At 49.7% G+C, this 12,277-nt stretch overlaps 2 protein-coding genes across 3 annotated transcripts in view; one reads left to right on the top strand and one right to left on the bottom strand.

Annotated features, from left to right (window-relative positions):
• Positions 1-12,277, top strand: part of CIMIP3 (ciliary microtubule inner protein 3) — an 82,712-nt gene that overhangs the window by 27,043 nt on the left and 43,392 nt on the right. The window lies entirely within an intron of this gene.
• The window catches only part of C4H6orf132 (chromosome 4 C6orf132 homolog), a 41,511-nt gene that overhangs the window by 9,161 nt on the left and 20,073 nt on the right, over positions 1-12,277 (bottom strand). The gene's annotated exons all lie outside the window — the stretch shown is intronic.

Below are 12,277 nucleotides of genomic sequence, written 5' to 3'. Positions count from 1 at the left end.
CATAACCTTGTTTTAGCTGTGTTTCTGCTTAAAGACACTTTAATATATTTTGTTGGTTGGTTAACATTGAACTCATGGCCGATAGCACTATAACACGTGACACTAAACAGAAAAAGACATTTATGTATGACAGCTAAAACAAGAAGACAAAGGATCCTATTGTTTAGCTGGGAGCTTGTGCGTTGAACAACTCAAAATTTTCACTGCTCTGTGCATGTCTGTAAATGACCACAGAAGCAATACAAACATTGATTCTGGGGTTACAAATAAATTTTAGCCACTAAGCAAAATTTGCAAATACAGATTCCACAAATAGGGAGGATTGACTGTATATGAATTCCATCTCGATGAAAAAGCAAAACAAACCGATAGAATTTGCAACGACTCCCCATGGAGGTCCACAGGTGAAAAGCCAAACTCCTCAGCCTGGCCTCCTGTGTGTTCTTAGTAGTCATTAGGTGTTTACAGAAAAATAAAAAGTGATGAACTTGAATTTTTTTTTTTTTTTAATTGAGACAGGGTTTTATTCTGTCACCTAAGCTGGAGTGCAGTGGTACAATCATGGCTCACTGCAGCCTTGATCTCCCTGGCTCAAGCAATCTTCCCATCTGTAGCTGGAACTACAGATGTGTGCCCACCATTCCTGGCTTTTTTTTCTTTTTTTGAGATGGAGTCTTACTCTGTCACCCAGGCTGGAGTGCAATGGCATGATCCCCGCTCACCGCAACCTCTGCCTCCTGGGTTCAAGCGATTCTTCTGCCTCAGCCTCCTGAGTAGCTGGGATTATAGGGGCATGCACCACCATGCCCAGCTAATTTTTTGTATTTTTAGTAGAGATGGGGTTTCACCATGTTGGTCAGGCTGGTCTTGAACTCCTGACCTCGTGATCCACCCACCTCTGCCTTCCCAAGTGCTGGGATTACAGGCGTGAGCCACTGTGCCCAGCCCTAGCTAATTTTTTGTATATGTTTTAGAGAATGTGGTTTTGTCATGTCTCCCAAGCTGGTCTGGAACTCCTGGGCTCAAGTAATCCGCCCACCTTGGCCTCCCAAAGTGCGGGGATTACAGGTATGAGCCACTGTTCCCAGCCTGAACTTGAATATAGCTCTGCAGATGCCCTTCTGATCGCTAAGCTTAACAGGCTATAATATGTTTACACAGCTGTCAGTCTGTACATACTATTTTGCATTCTATTTTTTTTTTCCAAACATACATTTCCATATGTCAACAAAGTCCACACACCTGCTGTTTTGAAGAGCTGTAGAGCATTTTAGTTAGTTTTCAAGGTCCTCAATGACCTGGCCTCATGCTTCCCAGCCAACTGTTATTTCACACTCACCTATTACAACCATCCCACACTGTAACTTCACGGACTCCCTCCCTGCCACCTGTTCAACCACCACATATAGTCCATGTTCATCCATGATGCTGGGTGTTGGTCAGCTGTACCTGTCTTTCCCACTCTCCGTTTATAACAATAATCATCATCATAATACTCCTTGCACTGTGCTCTAACTAAACGCATTATCTCAGTCACACCACTCTGTATGAAAGAGGATGTTATCATTTACCAGATGAAGAAATTGAGGCTCAAAGTTGTCTAAAGTCACACAACCAGTACTACCAAACCCAGGTCTGTGGAGCTCCCACTCCTTAGTATTTTGCCTCCCTAAAATCCCTCATCCTTCAAGGATTAGCTGAGCCCCTCTAGGATGGAACAGGGGTAGGGGCTAAGAGCACTGACTCTGGCTTTCCGGCCTGCCTGGATTTGAATCTCAGCTCTGCTACCTATTAGGTGTATGACTGTGCAAGTTACTTAATCTCCCTGTGTCTCAATTTCCCCGTCTGTGAAATGGTGATAACAACAGAATTACCCATTGTAGGGAAGTTGTGAGGACTAAATGATGCAATGCACAAAAAGCACTTGGGAGCCATCCCCTGTCCGCACCACACTGACCCACTGCTGCCCAGAGCAACCCACAGCCAAGCTTCCAAAAGAGGGGGGACTCTTGTTTGCACTCCAGATTGTCCTCTAGTTCCTTCAGTGAGATCTGGGAGCTCCTTGGAGTCCAGGGACCATGTCTTATGGTATCCCCCAAAGCTGGATGCATATTAAGCCCAGTTGTTACTCAGCGATGGGCTGATGGTACTAACTCTCTGGACTTAATATACAAGAAGGGCACTCAAGGTCAATGTTACAGAAATATCTGTGAGACCCTGGGTTACCAAGGGCCATCTCAGAATTACTCTGGTCAGAGGGGATCAGCAAACCACTCATCTTGTTCTTGAAGAATTCTGAAGCTGGAATGGCCTTGAGCCATCAACTTGTCTTTTTTTTTTCTGCCTTTGTTGACTTGCATGGCCAACAACATTCCTGTTCTCAACATTTCTCAAACCCAGTGACTGGGAACCAGGGTCAGGTACAGGGACCCAGCCCATCAGAGGTGTGTCTCCCATGACATCCTGAGATGTGCCACATACACATGCAAACCACTGATGGTCTAATAACCTCCATCATGTACGCACACTCCGATTTTGATGAGATGGAGGCCCGGCCTTCAAAAGCCAGGGTTGAGATCTCTGATTAATTTCAACGTAATTGAAAAGCGGAAAGGCTGGGGACTTAGCATCAAAAGTCTTCGGTTCCATTCATGCTCAGGCTTGCCAGCGGTGTGGCCTTAGATGAGCAGTGGAGATGTGGGATGGGGACAGTGATGTTGAGCCATTGTCCAGGCTCCTCCTATGTGATAGCCCTATACTAAGAGTGTAACCAGTGTCACCTCAAATCCCTTCACAGAACCAGGGTGCAAACCTAGGCTTTCCACCTTACGTTTTCTATAGATCACTGAGACCCATTTTCTTCACTTAGAAAATTGAGGCAGCCGGGCATGGTGGCTCGTGCCTATAATCCCAGCACTTTGGGAGGCCAAGGTGGGAGGATAACCTGAGGTCAGGAGTTCAAGACCAGCCTGGCCAACATGGCGAAACCCCATCGCTACTAAAAATACAAAACTTAGCCAGGCATGGTGGCAGGCGCCTGTAATCCCAGCTATTCGGGAGGCTAAGGCAGGGAGAATTGCTTGAACTGGGGAGGCAGAGGTTGCAGTGAGCTGAGATCACGCCACTACACTCCAGCCTGGACGATAGAGCAAGACTCTGTCTCAAAAAAAAGAAAAAAAAAAAAAGAAAAGAAAAGAAAAGAAAATTGAGGCCGGGCGCCGTGGCTCAAGCCTGTAATCCCAGCACTTTGGGAGGCCGAGACGGGCGGATCACGAGGTCAGGAGATCGAGACCATCCTGGCTAACACGGTGAAACCCCGTCTCTACTAAAAATACAAAAAACTAGCCGGGCGAGGTGGCGGGCGCCTGTATTCCCAGCTACTCCGGAGGCTGAGGCAGGAGAATGGCGCAAACCCGGGAGGCGGAGCTTGCAGTGAGCTGAGATCCGGCCACTGCACTCCAGCCCGGGCTACAGAGCAAGACTCCGTCTCAAAAAAAAAAAAAAAAAAGAAAAGAAAATTGAGTCAATAGTTCCTACTTTGCAGGGCTATTATGAGGATCAAATGAGATAATATCCCTAATCCAGGAAACCAATAATAGTTGAAGGATTATATCTTGTAATCCTCTTTTCCAGAAAAGTGAAAAAATTGTGAACAATCAAAGCTAAGCTCCCTGGAAGTCTAGTAGCACCTTCTGGGTTACCCTGAATGCTTAATGGTGTGTGTGGGAGGAAGATGGATGGACTTTATGGGCCTAAGGTAATATTACTCACTATACCCTTTGATCTTAAAGCACTTGGAAAATGCATTAGACTCCCAAAACCACAGGGGGAAAATCCATCTCTGGAGCGGCTTATAACAGCTCAGTCCAAGCCCTGGCTTCTTAGGTCCCTTTCCCGACACAAGGGGGTCCCACAACATGTCCACCACCTCACCACAGTGCTTGCGGTGCTGTGACACACCATGGTCTGGCCCTGGGGCAAGTCCCAAAGGCCAGCCTCATCCCTTCAGAAGCTTCAGTATTGAACTGAACATAGTCTCTCTGGCTCTCCAAGCCCGTCTGGCCCTTTTCTTTCCCAGTTGGGCCCACATGGGCTCCTGTGGCTTACTTAGCTTTTCCCTTTCACTGATGTTTATTCAGGGAAGGCAAATGCAAACTCATTTTAATCTTAGTCCCAGAAAAACAGACTCAGGAGGTAAACTGCTTCCCGCCCAGGCAGCTGGCATCAAGTGCACTGGCATGGGTGGTGACATAGTTCAGTGTGCAAATGCACAGGTGTGGACAGCATCTATCTCTATGGGTGCTGAATTTCCTAACCTGCCTCTCTTCATGTCATAGAACAAAGGAAAAGCCTCCTTAAGAAGAGGGTTTGAGGCAGGGTACATGGCTCACGCTTGTAATCCCAGCACTTTGGGAGTCTGAGACAGGCAGATCACTTGAGGTCAGGAGTTCGAGACCAGCCTGTCCAATGTGGTGAAACCGTCTCTACTGAAAATACAAAAATTAGCCAGGCATGGTGGCAGGCAACTGTAATCCCAGCTACTCGGGAGGCTAAGACAGGGAGAATTGTTTGAACCCAGGAGGCAGAGGTTGTAGTGAGCCAAGATTGTGCCACTGCACTCCAACCTGGGCAACCGAGACAGAGTGAGACTGTCTCGGAAAAAAAAAAAAAAAAAGCCGGGCTTGGTGGCTCATGCCTGTAATCCCAGCACTTTGGGAGGCCGAGGTGGGCAGATCACGAGGTCAGGAGTTGGAGACCAGCCTGACCAACATGGTGAAACCCCATCTCTACTAAAAATACAAAAATTAGCCAGGTATGGTGGTGGGCACCTGTAATCCCAGCTACTCAGGATGCTGAGGCAGGGGAATCACTTGAACCTGGGAGACAGAGGTTGCGGTGAGCTAAGATCGCACCATTGCACTCCAGCCTGGGTGACGAGCAAGACTCTGTCTCAAAAAAAAAACAAACAAACAAAAAAAAGAAAAAGTTATGTACTTAATGCCACTGAATTGCACACTTTAAAATTGTTAAAATGGTAAATTTTATCTTATGTGTACCTTATAATAAAAAAAGTTAAAACAGAAGACAAGAAATCAAAAGAAAAAGTGTTGGGGGCAACTTAGAATGTGTATATCCTCTAGATATCACCTTTCTCCCATCCACTAAACTCCCAATCTTAACAGTAGGATCAACAGCTGCTACTTGGCCAGCACTTATTCTGTACCAGGTACTCTTTCAGCACTTTCTTTTTTTTTTTTTTTTTTTTTGAGACAGAGTCTCACTGTGTCTCCCAGGCTGGAGTGCAGTGGTAAGATCGCGGCTCACTGCAAGCTCCGACTCCTGGGTTCCAGCGATTCTCCTGACTCAGCCTCCCAAGTAGCTGGGATTACAGGCACCCGCCACCACGCCCAGCTAATTTTTGTATTTTTGGTGGAGACAGGGTTTCACTATGTTGGCCAGGCTGGTCTTGAACTCCTGACCTCATGATCCTCCCGCCTTGGCCTCCCAAAGTGCTGTGATTACAGGCGTGAGCCACCACGCCCAGGCTCTTTCAGCACTTTCTATCGCTTAACTCATTTGCTTTTCACAACAGCCCAGTGAGACAGGTGCTGTCATTGCTACCGCCATTTTCCAGATGAGAAAACAGAGGCTCAGAGAGATTCAGTGACATGCCCAAGGTTCCACAGTGAGTTATAGATCACCGTCTTTTCGGGCACCTTGCAAACCCAGCTTGTCATCCAGTTCTGCCTGTCATTTCCTGAATCCTCCCTCCTGCTGCCTCTCCACCTCAGCCCTTTCTCAGTCCTCACCACTGCCTTTGACTCCAGACACTTTCCCAGTCTCTGCCTCACTCCATTCTCCAAAGCTGCCACAGGGATATTCTTTCTCAAAAGTATCTCAGAGCAGGTTACTTTCTGGCTCCGAATACTTCCATTGGTCCAGAGGAAGACATTCAAACACCTTCACATGGCCCGTGAGAACTTTCATAAGGTGGACCCCCTGCAGCTCCTGCCATCTTCTCCCCACCTACTCCACAAACCCTGGGCTCCCACTGGTGGTTCTTGTCTTTTTCCCACCCCACTGTAGCTGGGGGAACCTGACCTACTCATGAACAAGTAGCACCGAGGACCCCCTGCAGCAGGGGTCCTTGGTGTGGCAGAGAAACCACCCCATGGGGAAAATGTGCAGAGGTTTCAGAGGTCCTGGGGGCAGATGGGTAGCTTGAAAAGCCCTCTAGATGATCCAGCTACATCTGCCTCTCCCAACCCCCGAAAATCACTGCCCCCACTTGCGATCCATTTCCACATCTTCTCAGGCTTCCACAGCCTTGTTCTTGCTCTTACTCTGCCTAGGATTCTCTTCCTTTTCTGGCAAACTCCTAGGTATCCTTTAAGCCCCAGATTAAATGCCTTTCCTCTGTGAAGTCCTTCTTGGCAACCCCAGCCAGAGTTAATTCTCTTCCCTGTGTGATCCTCAGGCTCTATGTGCATTATTATTGCAGCTGACATTTATGAGGCACCTACTAGGTGCAAGGCACTGTTCTGAGTACTTCACATATAGCAACCCAGTTTTACTGTTAGTCTTCACAGTAACCCTAAGAGACAAGTTATTATTTTTATTTTATAGATGAGAAAACTGAAGCACAGAGAGGCTAAGTACATTGCCCAAGGTCAAAGAGCTAGTAAGTGCCAGAGCCAAAATTGGGACCTGACAGCCTCCTTCCTTTGCCAGTATAGTGTTTGCTCTCATACTTTCCCTCTAACACAACTCTATGTCTATTGTTGATGACTGCAGTCCCTGCTGCCCAGCCCACTCTACTTGAGGGCTCGGTGATGGCTGCTTCTTTGTATGTGCCTGACACAGACCGGGCAGTTTAACAAGTATTTGTTGAATGAATACATCCCTGGATGAGTTTAATGAGTGGCAGCAAGAATATGGGACAAGTGCCAGGTGCGGTGGCTCACGCCTGTAATCCCAGCACTTTGGGAGCCCTAGGCAGGTGGATCATCTGAAGTCAGGAGTTTGAGACCAGCTTGACCAACACGGTGAAACCCCATCTCTACTAACAATACAAAAAAATTAGCCGGGCGTGGTGGCGGGCACCTGTAATCCCAGCTACTCGGGAGGCTGACGCAGGAGAATCACTTGAACCCAGGAGGCGGAGATTGCAGTGAGCTGAGATTGTGCCACTGCACTCTAGCCTGGGTGACAGAGCGAGACCCTGTCTCAAAAAAAAAAAAAAAAAAAAAAGAGTATGGGACAAAGAGGTAGAAAACCTGTGTTATGGCTCCAGCTCTGCTACCAATTAACTTGGAGCAAACTAACTTCTCACTCTGGTCTGTTTCTGCCCCTTCTGTAAATACTCTCCAAGGATCACTTTGGCTATGGTGTTCTGTGAGTCCAGGCCCACAAAGTGTCCCTTCTGTGAATCAGCTCACCCGCGTCGTGTGGGCAGTGGCCTGGACACTCAGGGTCACCCCTCGATGACAGGGTGTTGGGACGGATAACTGAATTGCCTCCAGGTTGTCCTCTGACTCCAGAGACGCCAAAGGGGCAGCAGGATAGAGGCGGGGGGAGCTGGGAGGGAGAGTTCTCAAAATTCTTTTCCAGGAGCCCCAGACCAGGCAGGCAGGGCTGGGCTTGAGGTCACTGCTGGCCTCAGACACGGGGCTCTGACTGCTGCAGTCAGCTGGGGAGCCTGCTGTGTCCCAACCTTACACTGCTCCACCCTGGGCACCAGGAAATGACAGACTCAGGAGCCCAGGGTGCCGCCGGCAGGGGTTGCCATGTGCCTCAAACATTCTCAGGGGAGTGGAGTGCATGGCCTTCCGAGTGTGGCAGCCCACGTCGAAAGGGGCAGACCAACCTATGTGCAGTGAAGCAAAGAACACGCAAATGACCATCTGAGCATGCCCCTGGTGGGCCGGGCTGCAGCACCTCCCCCTTTGGGCCAGCCTGGGCAGCTGGCCACAGCCACTCCCTGCACTGTGGCTGCCTGGGGCAGAGTCCAGCCCTGGCTCTGCCAGCTTGGGAACTCCACAAAACTGGGCCTCAGCACTTCCTCGTCCTCACACCCAGACAACACCCAGAAGCTAAGACCATCGGTCACCTCACTCACTTCACAGAGGTGTACAAGCGAGCAGCTCAGTTCAGCTGAAGCAGCCCTTTAATTTTTGTTTTTGTTTTTGTTTTTGTTTTTTTTGGAGATAGGATCTCACTGTCACCCAAGCTGCAATGCAGTGGCTCACCGCAGCCTCCAATTCCTGAGCTCCTGTAACTCCAGCACTTTGAGAGGCCAAGGCAGGTGGATCTTAAGTCAGGAGTTTGAAATCAGCCTGGCCAACATGGTGAAACCCTGTCTCTACAAAAAAAAAAAAAAAAATTAGGTGGGTGTGGGCAGACGCCTGTAATCCCAGCTACTTGGGAGGCTGAGGCAGGAGAATTGCTATCACTTGAACCCAGGGGGCAGAAGTTGCAGTGAGCTGAGATTGTGCCACTTCACTCAACCTGGGCAAAAGAGCGAGACTCTGTCTCAAAAATTAAAAAAAAAAGGAGAATTCCTGCAAAAATTCCTGGCCTCCCAAAGTGTGGGACTACAGGTGCAAGTCACCATGCCCAGCTTTCCAGCGTGTTTTTTTTTTGTTTTTTTATTTTTAGACGAAGTCTTGCTCTGTCGCCCAGGCTGGAGTGCAGTGGCGCGATCTCCACTCACTGCAAGCTCCGTCGCCTCCCGGGTTCACACCATTCTCCTGCCTCAGCCTCCCGAGAAGCTGGGACTACAGGCGCCTGCCACTACGCCCGGCTAATTTTATTTTTTGTATTTTTAATAGAGACGGGGTTTCACCATGTTTGCCAGGATGGTCTCGATCTCCTGACCTCATGATCCGCCCGCCTTGGCCTCCCAAAGTGCTGAGATTACAGGCATGAGCCACCGCGCCCGGCCTTTTTTTTTTTTTTTTTTTTTGAGAGAGAGTCTCACTCTGTTGCCCAGGCTGGAGTTCAGTGGTGCAATTTCGGCTCACTGCAAACTCCACCTCCCGCGTTCAAGCAATTCTTCTGCCTCAGCCTCCCAAGTAGCTGGGACCACAGGTGCACGCCACCACACCTGGCTAATTTTCTTGTATTTTTAATACAGATGGGTTTTTGCTATGTTGGCTAGGCTGGTCTTGAACTCCTGGCCTCCAGTGATCCACCTGCCTCACCCTCCCAAAGTGCTGAGACTACAGGTGTCAGCCACTGCACCCAACCTGCCCATCTTGTTTTTATATTTTTTGTAGGGACGGGGTCTCGCTATGTTGGCCAGGCTGGTCTCCAACTCTGAGGCTCAAGTGATCCTCCTCAGCCTTCCAAAGTGCTGGGATTACAGATGTGAGCCACCTCACCTGGCCAAAGCAGCCCTTTAAAAACCATTGCAGCAGCCAGGATGGTGGCTCACGCCTGTAATCCCAGCACTTTGGGAGGCTGAGGTAGGCGGATCACCTGAAGTCAGGAGTTCAAGACCAGCCTGACCAACATGGAGAAAACTGTCTCTACTAAAGATACAAAATTAGCCGGTCATGGTGGCGCATGCCTGTAATCCCAGCTACTCAGGAGGCTGAGGCAGGAGAATCGCTTGAACCCGGGAGGCGGAGGTTGTGGTGAGCCAAGATTGCGCCATTGCATTCCAGCCTGGGCAACAAGAGTGAAACTCCATCTCAAAAAAAAAAAAAAAAACCAAAAAAAAAAACCAACCCATCATCACAGCCTATTATAGTGGAAAGTTCCCAGCAATGATTAGTTGGGAGGAAGCATGGATGGAGAGAACTACCATTCCAAGAATATTTATATGTATTTCCTTCCTTATATTTGTCTCTATTGGGAGGTTCTTAACAATGAACTTTTGTTTCGTTTATAATTAAAAAAAAAAATAGCCAATACAATAATAGTATGTTGTTTGCTTGTTTGTTTTTGTTTTTTGAGACAGAGTCTCACTCTGTCACCTAGGCTGGAGCACACGATCTCAGCTCACTGCAACCTCCGCCTCCTGGGTTCAAGCGATTCTCCTGCCTCAGCTTCCTGAATAGCTGGGACTACAGGTGCGTGCCACCATGCCCACTAATTTTTTGTATTTTTAGTAGAGACAGGGTTTCCTCATATTGGCCAGGCTGATCTCAAACTCCTGACCTTGTGATCCTCCTGCCTCAGGCTCCCAAAGTGCTGGGATTACAGGCGTGAGCCACCACGCCTGGCCTAGTTTTTTTTTTTTTTTTTAATTATTGTGATTGAGTGGAAAAAACATCAACTTGGGAGTCAGGCAGACCAGATTTGCAATCTTAACTGACTCGTCTAAAAGGAGTCAGAGATAGTATCTGACATAGAGATGGTGCTCAAGAAGTTATGCCCCTTTCTTGCCTTCTGAAGCTCAGTTTTCTCATCTGTAAAATAGGAATAATACCACCTCCCTGAGGTTGGCTGTGATACCAGAGGCCACTGCACACCTTAAGAGGTCCTGCAGCGTAGTTCTCAAGAAAGTTTATTTCCCCTGGGTTCCTTTTTTTTTTTTTTTTTGAGACGGAGTCTCGCTCTGTCACCCAGGCTGGAGTGCAGTGGCCCGATCTCAGCTCACTGCAAGCTCCGCCTCCCGGGTTCACGCCATTCTCCTGCCTCAGCCTCCCGAGTAGCTGGGACTACAGGTGCCTGCCACCTCGCCCGGCTAAGTTTTTGTATTTTTAGTAGAGACGGGGTTTCACTGTGTTAGCCAGGATGGTCTCGATCTCCTGACCTCGTGATCCGCCCGTCTCGGCCTCCCAAAGTGCTGGGATTACAGGCTTGAGCCACCGCGCCCGGCCTTCCCCTGGGTTCTAATCAAGGACTTGGGCCACTGCTCCAGGCACAGCCTCCAGGGTGTGTCTCTCTGGTTGCATCTGAGGAATGAGTGCTTCCCCATGGTCAGGGACAGGTCACCAGGAATCCCCTAGTGCCCTCTTTACTGCTAACATTTCAGAGTTGAGAAGGAGGAAGAAAGGGAGGGAAGAAGGTGGGGAAGAAAACACTCATTATTCAAGGATGAGGCTAGTTTCCCTTTGAAGTTTTGCGGGGGCTGGGGCCCACTGTTCACCTGTGGCACCCCTGAGAGTTCAGGAGGGCAGGGCTCACCCACTCATGGCTTCAGTCCACCCCACTGGCCTCCTCGTGGCCGGGACACACACATCCTCATGCCTGTGATTCCTCAGGGCTCAGCCAAGTCTCAAGGGTGGGTCAACAGGGGCTGGGCCAGTGGGCAATGCATGGTTGACCCTGGGTGGCAGCCAGCTCGGAGTCTTAGCTACACATCGTGGAATGCAAACTTCCTTGCCGGACTCCTCCTGGAGCCTGAACTGGGGCACCGGCCCTGTGGGGTGGGGTGTGGAGTTGCAGAGTGGGAGGGAGATGGCCCTGAGCCTGAGTTAGAGGCAGGCATGTTTGGGGACACCACTGCAGGCTGGGAGAAAAGGAAGCTGGGAGCCCCCACCTCTGCCCCAGATCAAGAACTACACAGAAACCCCTCTAGGCACCCAACATACCCAACTAGATGAAGCCCAGCCAGTTGTTTTCCTGGCTTAGGGGTGCAGTGTGGGGGTGCTGGCCTGGTGGAGGTGGTAGAGGATCGAGAAGGGCTGTGTGTATCCTGCAGAGCAGCTGTGAAGTTGGGAGCCAGTGAGCAGTTTATAAAGGAGACGGATTATTTCCCCAACACAGCCCGACACTCTGCCACAGCTCAGACCCCTCCTGGGGGCCAGAAAAGAGTGTTCACCCATGAACCATCTTCCTCTGGACCTATCTACCATCTGAGAACCACCCTTAGACCCAGGTTACCATGGCTTCTGCCCTCCACCGGGTACTATGGAGGGCCCTGGTCTGCCCTCTCTCTGGGGCAAGAAGTCAGTAGGATGAGGGGGACATGCCCCCAGAGGGCACACCACGTCCCTCGAGACCCTGCCTAAATGGCCCTGAGCCCGCTTCAAGGGCTTCTTCCCTGGCCAGTCCTCCTGAGGGGGGCACACATCTGTGAGTCCATGGGGACAAAGGGGCGGCTGTTTATGGGCCAGGATGAAGGATGGAGGTTTATGGGCCTGGATGGAACTTTGGAGGTTCAGGCTGAGGTCCTTAATGATAGGGAAGGAGCCAAGTGGGTAGAGAAGGGGGTGTGGAGCTCTGTTTGCACTCTTGTGGCAGGCCTAACACCCCACACCCCACAACCCTTTGGCCTAACATCATCCGCACAAACCAGCCAAAAGCCAATCATAGCTGCCTTGCC

Source organism: Macaca mulatta, chromosome 4 (genome assembly GCF_049350105.2).
Source record: "Macaca mulatta isolate MMU2019108-1 chromosome 4, T2T-MMU8v2.0, whole genome shotgun sequence".
In the NCBI taxonomy this organism is placed as follows: domain Eukaryota; kingdom Metazoa; phylum Chordata; class Mammalia; order Primates; family Cercopithecidae; genus Macaca; species Macaca mulatta.
The sequence above is the reverse complement of the archived record's forward strand: the minus strand, read 5'-3'. Positions and strand labels throughout refer to the sequence as shown.